Raw genomic sequence first — 11,515 nt, 5'->3', positions numbered from 1 at the left:
ACTCAGTTTTATAATTAGAAAACTATGTTTTCCTGGACTCAGTAAACTGGAGTTTTTTAAACAAAATGCTAACCTAATCTTGGCTATAATAGTTATCAAATTGGCAATCTAGTTTGCTAGATTTCAGATTTCAAATCTGTCTCCCTGGTACAATTATAAAATTGATGCTTATTTACCCTTGCAGTAGGATGATTTAGAGCAGGGGTTCCAAGTTTTTATGCTGAGGCCTGGCAAACTGTGGCCCAGAAGTGGCTGTGGCCTGGCAAACCATGGCTCAGCAGTCACAGCTGACCATGGACAGAATTTGTGGCCAGAAGACAGGTAAGGATACCTCTGCCCCCCAGGCAGGGAGAAGGGGGCAAACTGTGCACTGCTGTGGGTCCTGTGGAAGGAGTTGCAGCCTTTCCACCCAGCTCTGGGGGGCCGTGGTTTGCCAGTCTACAGCCACTTCCAATCCAGCAGCTGACCATGCTGTGAGCTGGCAGCCGACCTGCCGCAGCCTGGCACTGGGCCGCGGCCCAGGGATTTAGAACCCACAATTTAGGGAGACTGGAAATGGGCCAACCTCCTCTCAGTTAAAATTTCTACCTGCAAACCCCGCCCTCCAAATACAAGGGTGAATTCCATTAGATTCTATTTCACTTATTAATCCTCATCATAGTAATATGTTTCCACACAGTACCTGAAATGATTTGTTGTTTGATTTATTATTGTAGTCAAAGTGCTAAAGTTATATGATACACATTGTTATATGGTGTACACACAAAAAAAAATTCCAGTTTGAAGCAGCCAGCCATGACAAAAGGCTTTAATGATCTTGGGCACCGTGAATCAGCAATGCTAATTTGTCTACATGAAATGCCACCCGGAGACTGACACACTGCTGATTTAGAAGACAGCCTGCCCAAAGCAACACAGAATGGTCCAAAAGTTCTGTCTCTACCCCTAAGTGAGGCAGAAGGAATCCCAGTGATAATTACCTATTTTATCCAATGAATATTAAATGCAAGGTGCAGAAAGTCATTGAAAATGAGAACCAGCAGTGGGTGGAAGGAAGACACATCTGGCTAGTAGCCTGGATTCAGGGGGAAACCAGAACTGACTGGGGAAAAACTGGAAATAAGAGCCTGGGCCGTCCTGCCCTGTGCTGCCCAGGGGGGGCTCTGCCAGGGGGCTCTGGAGCCCTCCCAGCCCCTGCTCCTGGGGTAAGTAGAGGTTTGTTGTTGGTTTGTTTTGTGGGGGTTCTGTTTCTTTTTTTTTTAAGTGACAGTGCCTGGGGTTGGGGGGCAGCCATGGGGACCAGGGGGTGTGAGTAGGGGGTGGGGCTGGATGGGGCAGCCACTGGGGGGTCTGGGGGAGCGGGGGGGGTGGGGTTAGGTGGGGCAGCCATCAGGGCTGCAGCAGCTGGCGGGTGATGGGGGCAGTTGAGGCAGCAATCAGTGAGTTGGGGTGGGGCACGTGGACCTTGCAGGGGGTCGGGTGGTAGCCCCTTCAGGGGCGATTTTGCCCCCCTCATGTGGGGGCCATAGCCCCCCAACAGCCAGTGCTTTAACACTGTAGATATATCACTAAAACATTGTCCAACTGATCACTGTCTCTGTCTCACTCTTTCTTTCTTTACAGTGGTCTTTTGTTTTACCTGTGGAGGAACATGGATTTGGGGGTATTTTACAGAGAGACTTTTGGATTTTTTTTATTCAGGGATTTTTCAGTTTTACAGTAAGAAACACCAAAATTCCTGATAGGGAGGCCAGTGGCAGGACCCTGCCTGCTCAGAGCACCTTGGGCCCAGCTGGCCGTGGCTGACCTTCTGGCCAAATGGGACCAGGAGGACATACTTTGACAGTTCAAAGCAGGCCACCACACCCAGAAATCTTCAGGGCAATAGCTGCCCAGGTGGCCAGGCAGGGGGTACATATGGCAAGTGTACAGCAGGTCACAGCCAGGCAGCAGCCTGCACTGTCAAACTGCCGCAGTGGGTAAAGGGAGCAGGGTGCAGGAACTGCTTCAGCAATCCAGCTGGCACAAGGGGTAGTGTCCTCAGGTACCAATTTCCTGGGCCCCAAAAGCTCCTGAGAGTGAGTAGCTATTTGCCAGGACAGCTTTTTGTACTGCTGGGGCCAGGACGGGGCAGTTTTTTATATTGCTGGGAACAGCACAGGTGCTGGCCCTGGGCTCTAGTTCGCCCTGGCTGAAGATCTGGGAGGAGCCAGGCAAGGTTATTTTGCCGCAAGTGGCACAATTCTCCTCAACAAAGTGCATGTCCAAGCATGTGCACTGAGACAAAGAGCCCTGGCTTAAATTTGCAATGCTTCTATTTGAGCTGCTGCAAGTGCATGTGCTTACATGTGTGGATGCACCCAGTATTAAGGCTATACCTGTCTTTTCAGTAAAGGAAGCCAGTTGATTATAATTACAAATCTTGATGCTTTTTGGCCCTCAATGTATGCAGTCAATTCACTCACACCCAGCAGTAGATTCTATGTTTGAAAAGAAGTGAACATTCATTATATTTTTAAATAAATGCATAGCATGGTATACAACGCCTGGGACTTCAACACAGAACCTAGGGACACAGTGGAGAAGACTAAATGAAAATCAATGAAAGCCTGGAAAACATGCCTTACAGTGAAAACCCCAGGAACTCAATCCACTTAGCTGATTAAAAGAAAATAATAAGTTAACTTGATTACAGTCTATACATCTTTACTTATGGAACAACATTTTGAAAATGGACTTTTCATTCCAGTTGACAAAGATATAATAAGATCTATGGGCTGAATTTGAAGCAATTCATTCATAAGACACACATCCTTAAGCAAGTGTAATTAATCATTGGACCAACTTACCAACAGGAAAATATCAGTGCTTACAATGCTGGATGTAATTCCACTGTCTAACAACTAATAACAGTAACTATAACAATAATAATTTTCAGCAGAGATTACTTAGGAGTAATTACTCATCAAACAGGCAGTTCCATGCAGACTTGAATAATTTTGACATTTTATAGATGTTTTAGGTGAGCAAATACATATGGGTTCTATAGCGTTTGTAGGGCTGTGCGAAGCTTTGGGTGCTGATTCAATTCAGAGAAGATTTAGCCCAATTCAGTGGCTGAATCTCCAAATCCAAATTGAATCAGAGACCAGTAAAAAGGTTTGAATCAATTCAAAGGTCGATGATTCAGAGCTTTGATGATTCGCACAGTCCCCACTGGCTGCAACAGGAAGCTGGAGCCAGATTCCATGACGACAAGTAGGAGACAGAGGACAGGAGCTGAAGGGGGGGGGAGGGGACCATGGGGGGAGCCCTGCTAGGCCCCATCCCCTGACTGCTCCCCCAACAACCCCAAACCCCTTCTCCCCCACCCCCTCCATGGCTGCCCTACCCGCCCCAGCTCCAGCCCTTTAAGAAAAAAAAAAAACTGAAAAAAACCCAGGACTCACCACTTCTGCAGTGGTCTCGGGGCTTCAGGGGGCTCCTGGAAGAGCCCTCCACTTGGTACAGGGCAGCAGAGGGTAGCGGGGATCACCCCCTGCTGGGCAGGAACTGGTGACTCCAGGGGTTTTTCCAGTTTGTTTTCCTTAAAGGGCCACAGCTGGGGTGGGCAGGGCAGCCACGGTGGGGCTACGGGAGTCAGGGGAGTCAGGGGCTTCTGCAGAGCCTCCCCATGCAGCGTGGGGCAGTGGAGGGCAGAGGGGATCACCCCCCTGCTTGGGAGGACCTGGTGAGGCAGGGCTTTTTTTTCCAAAGTACTGGGAGCTGAGGTAGGTACGGCAGCCATTGCCAGGGCTGAGAGAGTGGGTGAGGGATGTGCCTGGCTGATTCGGAGATTCAGATTTGGTTAAATTGATTTGGGACAGTGATTTAAATCACCAAATTGAATCATTGTCCCCTGAACTGACTGAATCTGAAGTGAATACTAGCTACTTTGCACAGACTTAATAGCTTCAGAATTTCAAATAATTTTGTAATGTGGACACAGTGGAGGTGGTGAAGCCAATTGATATATGATATACTATTCTTTATCTCATTTTTAAAAATCATTACACAATTTGCTGCAATATTCTACGAATATCTATTTTATTGTTTTATCCACTATCTGACAGATTTCTTTAATCTGTATTTCAAACCTGTCCATATCACTTCTCCCTGTCTTCCTTTGCACCCTTTTTAACAACTGAAGTTTTGTTCCATTTTAGTCTGATGAAGCTTATGTTCCTGGACAGATCCTGACAAGTTATAGTTCTTTTCATTCCTAGAATCTGATGAAGAGCACCAAACAGGAAAAAAAAAGCCTCATATATTTTTTCAGGTGTTTCTCATTACTGGACATGTTTTGGAATTGGAATAAATCTGGGCTTCACCATTTGCTCGGTAATAATTTTTTTATTTACTGCTGAATGCATGCATAATGGAGGCATATTTGAAAAGCATGTACAGTTTGAAGTGTAGTATCTAGAAAATTCAAAACAAGTTGAAGATGAAGTTGGGGTCGGACTTGATGATCTGCTCAGGTCCCTTCCGACCCGACCTACTATGAAACTATGAATGTGTATGTTCAGATGTGTTGGAAAAATTCAAGTCATGTTTGAATCTGTGAGTGTACATACAGATATTACAATATTATGATTAAGTTGACCTAAATGACCAATTATGCAACCATCTGGAGGACTTAAGGGCGTATAGATGGAACAAAATGCATCCAAACAAATAACCCAAAAAATGACAATCCAGGTTAGACAGGAAGGGATAACCCAGTTTCACAAATGTTTGCATGCATTTGCAGTATAGCCCTGGAGTCTGGGAAAACTCAGCTGCCCACCCCAGACCTAGGGCTATACTGTTCCTACTCCACCTGACTTTGATTGGGCTATTTTTAACCCCTTCAGCTCCACAGCCCCCTCATTGTGTTGGAGATTAAATTTGAGCCAGATTCCATGTTGGAACTGCCTGGTTCTAAGTAGGTCAGTCCATGACCTTTATCTGACCTGGTCTTGCAGAGTAAGTGCAAGTTGCTACCTATAAAGGTACTGGAGTAATGTGCTGAGTGCACACCCGTAAGCTGTGTGCAGAGCCCTGGTAGGTGGGGTGCACTACCCATATAAAAGATCCCTTGATTGACAGGTCTGTGTGTGTCTGAGCATGTTTGCAAGTAGCCAGGTGAGTCTGGATGTGTGTGCAGGTCTGAGGTAGCTGAGGCACGTGGGTGTGACTATGAGGGATTGAGTGGTGAACGGAGAGTGTTTGAGGACATTGGAGTGTGATTGATTTTAGGTGAAAGTTGGAGTGTGTGACCGATCTGGAGAAGTATGACAGGATGGTTTGGCGAGTGGACCATGGGGGTACACAGTGATGAGCCTCCGTGTTCAGTGAGACTCCAACGGTTCCTATCATTGTGGATCTTCTGGTCACCAATGAGAGAAGCCAGGGTTGGCTCCCAGGGTTCTCTGCCCTCTTGGTGTGCATATAACTTAAGGCAGCAGCCCTCTACTCTCTCATCCCATTCTGCTCCTCTCCACTTTCCTCCCCTTCCTTGTTTGGTTTCCCTGATTATACATGGAAGATAAGCCACCACCAGGCAATTGTCCATGGTGCCAGCTATGCTCAAGTATAAGTTAGAAATTGTATAGTTTGTTCCTTGTTCTTGTTGTGCGCTGCAGGATTAAAACCTGAGGCATTGTGCAGAGGTTCGTTTTGCCTTTAAGAGAGGGAGTAAGATTTTCTCTAGCTACAGGTCATGGAGTCTGTTGACCACAGGCTAGGGTACAAAATTTACAAGTTGCAATAAAGAAGCTTTTATTTTTGTTTACTTACACGCCAATGATTGAGACGTGTAGGCACAACAGCTTGATTAAATACTTTCTGTTTCAGCTATTTAAGTTACAAAGCAGACTGCTAATTCTCTCTTCGTTGATGGATCGTAAATCGGGTCGATGCACAGGGGAGGGGTTATGCCAGGAAGTTCAGTGGCGGAGAAGCAGTGTCATGGTTGGCCGGACCACAACAAATAGGACTGATTGATTGAGTCCTAAAATGGTTTCCGCCATCATTCGGGCTGGGTGTGGTTTTTTAAAGGTTTCACCCTTTTTCTCCCCCCATCACTGTTGAAGTCAGATGGTACGTTGTTTTTTTGTGCCCCTTTCTAGTAAGGGGGGGTGACTGGGTGAGAGACTTTGTGCTTATGGCACTACAATTAGGAGGAGTACAAGACATGCCCCCTTGCCGTATAGCACAAAATTATAACTCTCTTTCACTTTCTGCAAATTGTGGGTCTTCTGCCAGCAAGCGGGTGTATACAAAAGTGGATAGCATTATTAATTTTTGTTTTAAAAACTGAAAAACACAACAGGCACAAGAAGTTACAATGACAATCAGAAATAAGAGGGATAACAGTGGGGTGAGTAAATTTAACAGCCATGACGAGGCATCCCAACCCAACCACTTAAACACACTTGATAACCACCCTTGGCCAACTCCAGAGATAGTATTGATGTCTTTGGCGATCTTGCGGATTTTGGTGATTTGGTTTTGAAGAGGAAGGGAAACATTAGGGATGGCGAGGTAACACATGTCATGGGACAGATTTAAGTATTGACAAAGGCCTCCATGTTGGATAAGCATAGGTCTAAAGTGAGGCAATTTTGCATGGTCATTTGGGATGTCGCCTGTAATTGCTGATTGAATAAGTCAAGGCCACTTGCGGTGCGATTAACGAGGAGTTCGACTTGTTCCGTGAGCTGGGCGGTAGCCATGCGGGCTTTTGCAATGCTCAAGCCCCAAAGGAAGAAGCCCTCAACCGTCAGTACATGCCCAGACAAGGCCAAACGGTGCCGGCATGGATAATTTTGAACAATGTACTGCTAAACTTGAAAAGTTCAGAGGCTCGCTCCAGAGGGCCAGACTGTCGAAAGGGGAAGGCGACATTGTGGCAGGTGGCACTTATTAGCGCTGCCTGTAAAATTGGATAATAGAACCTGAACCAGGAGTTATTTCTGAGGGGTCCTTGGTGGGTTAGGTTAATGGCTAAGAAAGCGTTTCAGTGGACCAAAGCGTAACTGTTTTATTTTTTTTCTGTATAACTGCAGCCCGGCACTCTCACATTTATGTAACCTTGAAGTCTTGACTGTTAATCAAAATGAACGCTTTGTACTTTTCTCCGCTGGCATTAAGCTACACATGCGCATTTTGTAAATTTCATCTCTTATCTAGAAGTGTCATTTCTGCAGAAACGAAACTTATGTAGAAAATCTGCCTAGCAATTACTGTATAAAAGAAACTATCCTATCCCTGTATGCTTAGCTTATATCATAGTTAGTGTCACAGAGGCAGTCCAACCAACATTTATAAAAGAGGCAAAGAGGCAGGAAGTAGCAGAGACGACAACTGGACGATCCTGTAGGCCTGATCACCCTGCAGCCAGTTCTCAGCCTCCCCGCCTGGGCATATCCCAGTGAAAACCAAGGCCTCGAAAATCCGACAATCGACAATGATTCACCGTGTTACATTTTTGTATTCACCATCCCATTTATGAGCTGTTGACCAGTTCTGGGACTTAAGGAGCAGGCAGCCACACCTAGCATTGAACTGGTTCCAGTGTTGGAAAGCAAGGGCTGGCTCTGGAACCCCATGAACCAACAGACCCCCTTTGTATCCGGCATACTGTAACTGAAGAACCATCGGAGACTCCACTTCTCAACTGCCTCTCTTTGTAGCTTAGACAGCATATCTACGCTCTCTATACTTATATTTACTGCAACTTCATTCCAGCCGGCCTCCCCTCTTATTCGTAAGAGGGTGAGGCCAGGTGAGTGAATAAAACAAATTTTTACTTCACCTTATATCTGCTCTGTAATAACTTCTACTACTAACATCCCATCTCAATGAGCCGTTGACCAGCTCTGGGACTTAAGGGCCAGCAGCTGCACCTAGCATTGGACTGGTTCCAGTGTTGGAAAGCAAGGGCTAGCTCCGGAACCCCGTGAACCAACGGACATCCTATAGACTTATTACAAAGAAAACTAACAACTTACTCTAAGTCGTCTACTTGCACCAGCTCGGCGAACCTCGAGGGCAGTTATAAAGCTACCTCCAATCCCGCCCCACAAGCCGCGCGCTCGCCTGCTCCGCAAAGCCCGTGGTTCCCCAAGCGGTGCTGGAATCGCAAGCCCGGCATTCTGCCACACAAAGGTGTGGGCTTGGTAAGGGGGGAAAGGGTGACTGCGGATTACGATTTGGCACCACTGGGTGTAAGCGAGAGGTACCAGGGTGGGGTAATTGAGTGGGGATCCCAGGCAAGCGACATGTCAGGGCGAGACCAGTCAACGCCTTGTGGGTTTAGTCCCCAGGGGATGGTGGAGCAAGTGTGTGGGGCCTTCCTTTTGAAACAGTCTTCACGAGGGGGCAAAGTGGTTTTGGAGAGGTTGGCAAGAGTAAACTTGCTCCAACTATAGTCTTTGAAAATAGAACCCCCACTGTGTAGAGGTGTGGAGATATTGATTGAGGTGGCTAAACTGTTGGAAACTTGGGTAAACCAATTCGAGATATTGAATGCTCTGAGATACAGTGTTAAGACTGGTTCAGTGACTGGCAGGGGTATCCTGAGGCATGCAGTCAGGCCTTCTCCTGTCTCGTCGTCTCCTGAAGCGTCGGCCCACAGTGACAGTAGGTGTACAACTGTGTTGTCAGTATGGATGCGGTTGTCAGCGGTGGGACTTGGGCTTGAGCATTTTATCACTGGCAGGGGTGGTGAGCAAGAGTAAAGCCAAGAGTAGCCTCATGTTGGCAAAGATGAACCTGGAAATAACACAAAAACAAAGGGAAAACAGTAACTGAGTTTGGGATAGGTCATTACTCTAATTGCTCTGAGCACCTAGAAAGCCAGTTATGGTGAGCCAACAGGTGGCTACCAGAGTCTGTCATGTCGACTACATATGTATTTGGATGGTCTCCTTTTCGTATAATTTTTCCTTGGGACACTCGTGGGCGTTTGTGTGTAGGATGGGGTACTGCGACCCAGACGAGTTTTTCAGGTTGGAATTTTGGAGTCCAAGGGGGTGGTGTTTCTGTTGTTTGTGATTCCCATAGGGCCTTTCCAGTGTTTAAATTGAGGATAATTTCATTTAGGTGTTCAGTCCAGTTTTTGTAGGTCCCATTTCCTTTGACTCGTATTCGCTCCTTTACAAGTCCGATGGTGGGCTCAATGGTTCTATTGGACTGTGGGTGGTACAGGAGGTGATGGTGCCAGGTGATATTGTGTGATGAGGTGAAAGTTGATATCGTCAAAGTGAATGGCAGTCCTTCGTTGGAATGGATTGTCTCTGGGGTCTGCCAGAATGCAAAAATGTTGGTGAGGGCCTTGGTTACATCGCTGCCATGGGTCTTGCGAAGGGGTAGTACTGCGATTTAATGGGTTCCTAGGTCGACAGTGACAAGTCCCTTGGCTGCCCCCTTTGCCCCCGAGAGGGGTCCCATAAGATCAATTTGCTAATCTTTTGCTGGGGCAAAGTATTTTGGGTCATAGGCACTTTGTTCTACTTTGTGAGGGTGTGCCTTTTCTTTTGCACATTTTTCACACGCCATTCCTACTTGCCTCCAAAGGCGCCTTGGGCCATACTCTTGACTGCCCCTTTCCCACCGCCAGCGAGTTTCTCCAGCCTTTGCTCCAGGGTGGCCCCAATGCTCATGTAGCCATCTGATATATGGTTCGGATTATGTAGTGGAAGCAAAGTAGATGGTGTCTTCGCGGACGGGGTCTTGAAGCATTTTATCGATAACTTCATGAACAGGGTTGGTTTCAGGTTGGTGGGATTTGGAGTGTTTGATTAGTGGTAGTCTCTTGAAATTGGCGAGTGTTGTAAAGATGACTTCCCATAGATTTATGTACTCAGAGGGATCAGCTGTCCCTGTTACTATTCAGTAGATGTATTGGGAATCGATGGCCATAACTGGGATGGGTAAAGTGTCGTCGTGATCATCAAGAGAGTGTTGTAGCATAAGGGTGAATCCTCGTAGCTTACACAGTTGTGGAGAGTCATCAGATTCAGCGTAACGTATGTCAAGTTTATGGCAGGGTTTGCAGTAAAGTCCAAAGGCTTTTTCTTCTTTGGACGTACCATCAGACACCATCCATGCTGCTTGTGTTGTCCCATAAAGGATTATTCTCTTTGGTATTTCTTCTGGTGGAGTCAGGAAATTGTGGTGGTTTCAGTTGTGCCAACAGTAGTGATGTTCAAGTACCAGAGTGCTCCATGTGGACACTTCTCCTCCGAAAGTCGGGCCCGGTCAGCTTGGATCTAGAAATGGTAATAGTGTCCCTCCTGGTAGGGTGACAGACCCTTGTCCCCAGTGTAGGGGCTGTGCCAATTGGAGAGCAAGTAGGGTTTTTCCTATAATCCTGTAGTGGAACTGGCAAGTCTGGAGTGGCTTGCGCGTATTAAAGATTAGTTTTCCTTTGGTGTTTTTTGCAGTTGCATAAACATGGGTGTCAGTGTATCCCGCTATAACGTGTATTGGTTAACTTGGATTGTAGGCCTCGAGGCGAGTTTCTGATGCTGCTGTAAGTAGGTTTGATAGCTTCTTTGTGTCCCGAGATGTCCAAGGGTGCTTTTTCTGCTGTTTATCTTGCAACTGAATTTGTATTCTGGCTAAAGTTGGCAAGTGTTGAGAGGGTATGTAGGAGCGGAGCCATACTAGTTTGCCTAGTATAGTTTGGAAATCTTGTCATGTTTTGGGCAGGTGAGTTTCCCAATTTTGTTGGCTGGGTAGGCCATGTGCCATCCCTCGCCGGGTCGATCCATCGAAGGTGGTGCCTAGGAACTGGATGTGAGTTGTCGGCTCGAGGTTTGACTTTTTGTCGTTGATTGTCCACCCCTCTTGTTGTAAATGAGTGACTAATTGGCTGACTTCCCGGGCTACCTTGTTTCGATCGAAGCCCATAATAGCGAGGTCATCAACGTAATTCCAGATCTTCACATCTTGATTTTCCTTCTTTTCCCCCATTATATACCATCGGAGTTTAGCGTTCATTTCTGAACATGCTAGAGCTGGAGAGTTGCAATAACCTTGGGGACATACATTCCATTTGTACATGTTTCCCTCAATACACATGTTGAGGAGACCTTTTTCGTCATTGATGGGGATCGAGAAGAACATATCCTTTAGGTCGATTGTACAGCCTACCCAACCTGTGGCTTGCATTTGTGACATTTCGTGGATGATTTGCGACAGGGTCTTGGATTGGGGTTGAGTCAAGGTGTGGCACCTCTTATTGACTTCTCTATAGTCGATGACAAGGCGTACCACCATTTTGTTTCCCAGTTTTGGTATTCCCCAACCTGCTGACAGGTCTGTGTTGGCCATCACTCATTGTATCTTGCCCTCATTGAGTAGGTTTTGAAGCAGTATTTCTAAGTCGGCTTTGTAGGTTTCTTTTGTTGGAATTGGTTTGTAGCGCCAACAACAACTAAGGCGGGTAAGTCTGGGCATGTGTATTTGCAACACTTGAATGGGC

The sequence above is a fragment of the Crocodylus siamensis genome, chromosome 7 (genome assembly GCF_052110815.1).
Source record: "Crocodylus siamensis isolate JL-2025a chromosome 7, ASM5211081v1, whole genome shotgun sequence".
In the NCBI taxonomy this organism is placed as follows: Eukaryota; Metazoa; Chordata; order Crocodylia; family Crocodylidae; genus Crocodylus; species Crocodylus siamensis.
Note: the sequence above shows the minus strand (reverse complement) of the source record.